Source organism: Chrysochloris asiatica, unplaced genomic scaffold (genome assembly GCF_000296735.1).
Source record: "Chrysochloris asiatica unplaced genomic scaffold, ChrAsi1.0 scaffold00088, whole genome shotgun sequence".
Lineage (NCBI taxonomy): Eukaryota > Metazoa > Chordata > Mammalia > Afrosoricida > Chrysochloridae > Chrysochloris > Chrysochloris asiatica.
Window position 1 is genome coordinate 10079973 of NW_006408606.1, and position 2062 is coordinate 10082034.

The 2062-nt window shown below is 41.3% G+C and overlaps 1 pseudogene; it reads left to right on the forward strand.

Annotated features, from left to right (window-relative positions):
* The window catches only part of LOC102811776, a 1762-nt pseudogene extending 776 nt beyond the window's left edge, over nt 1–986 (forward strand).
* The last annotated feature ends 1076 nt before the right edge of the window (nt 987–2062 follow it).

A 2062-nucleotide genomic window follows, 5' to 3' on the forward strand; every position in this document is an offset into this window, starting at 1 on the left:
TCTGTGGACATCCAGGGCTCATGTTTGGAATTAAATAAATATAACTGAACACTAAGATGAAAAACAATTTGCTATTAACTGCCAAGTGGCTAGATCTGTTACACTCGGGCCTATAGGGCCTTGAACCTCTGCACGGTCTGCAACAACTCTCTATTTGAAGAACTAACTTGATGGTCCTTAGCAACAACAACTACCACTTTGCCAAACATGATATCCTTTGCCCCACTATAAGTGACCGTTGACTCAAAAGGAACTGCTTAGGGAGGCCAAAATCACAGAGGAGCTCAACCTACATTCACTGGAGACATATGAGCGGCTTGAGGCTGACATAAAGAAACAGGTTCACAAGAAACAGAAGTGCCCTGGGCCCATAATCACCTACCATTCTGTGACAGTGCCACTTGTTGGGAAGCCAGGTCCTAAGGAAGAGAACGTGGATGTAGAAGGACTTGATCCTGCTCCCACGACTTCTGCATTGACTCCCCATACTGTAACTGGACCTGTCTTCCCCCCTCCCAGCTGCTCACATACCTTCATCACATTTAGTGATGATGCAACATTTGAGGAATGGTTCCCCCAGGAGTCAGCATTCAAAAGTCCCTGTTTGGGAAGTCTGCCTGGTAACCCATCACCCAGCCTTATACAGGGACCCTGTTACAGACATGCCCTACACTACTGCTCAAGCTTTCAAGATCATTTGTGAGGCCTACAAGAAGTCCATTACTGCCCACGGACTGCCACCAACTGCCTCAGCTCTTGGCCCTGGACCATCACCTCAGACGCCCCTCCCTGGCCCTGGGTCCCGAGCCTTGTATCAAAAATTTGTCATCAGAGGAAGATGTCAACTCCTTAGAAGCCTCTATACTATTCTGTCTTCGATCTCTCAATTATTCCCCTCCTCTATCTGCTTCTCTCTATCTCTGATATTTCTTTACCCAACTCGTTTTTCTTTCCCCTTAGATCCTGCTGGTTTGATGCTTTTTTAATTTAATAAAATTGATGATCCTTTTTGAAAAAACAAACAAACAACACATTTCCTGATGATGTGTCCAAAGTAAGCAAGATGAAGTCTCATTATCCTCCTTTTTAGGAAAATTCTTAAGGTGATTTTTCCACTACTTCCAAATAGTTCTTCTGAATCCTTAAAGTAACCGTGGGACCTAAATCAAGGCCTAGGCAGAGCATGCCAGTCAATTCACCAAGAATTTGTCTCAGGTCCTGTATAAGTGGTATCTTGTGGCCTTTTGTACCCAGATGATTTCATTGAAATATACTCAATCAGAATGTATAGGTATCAGTACATTTTAAAGTCATTGTTCCTTTCCATAGGAGAAAGACACTACAAGTCAAATATAAATAATGTAATCAGAATGTGCAAGACCTCATTGCCATTGTTCTCTAGGTTAAACTTACTAAACTCCATACCAGGTAGTGACTTGTTGGCCCTGGGGACTGCTCACTTATGAGGAAGGGTGCCTCAGAAATGATTAGATCTACTTAACTTCTTTCTTGTGTGGTTCCTAAAGTTGTGGCATCAATTGGCGCTATGATATAGTTCAGCATAAGAGTCTTCTTCCATCTTGGGTGAGGATGTTATTGGGGACTGAGTTTGGAGCATCCAACCATGTGCTCCAAGTCATCTCTGCTTACCCATTAAAGGTTTCCATGTGCTTCTGATTCTGTGAACTCCATGATGAAATCTGTGTTCTTTTCAAATTAGCTCATGATTTATAGTAGTTTAGTATTCTTCATATCATTCTCTCTACATGAACACTCTTTTGCCATTTAAAAGTAATCTATCATATTGGTGATTCAGCAGCCTTTTTTTGCATCAAAAAAATGAAGTCAATTATAGAATTTTATAAAGTAGTAGTAGTTTGAATGAATCTTTAGATAACGAAAGTCGAGGTGTGAGTTTTTTCTTCAGTTCCCCCAGCTTGAGAAATGCTGAGTGTGTTCTTCCTTTTTGGTTTTCTGATTCCAGACCTTTGCACATTTTGTTGTAATATTTGGCTTTATCTTCTCAAGCTGATCTTTGAAATTTTCTGTTCAGCTCTTGGAC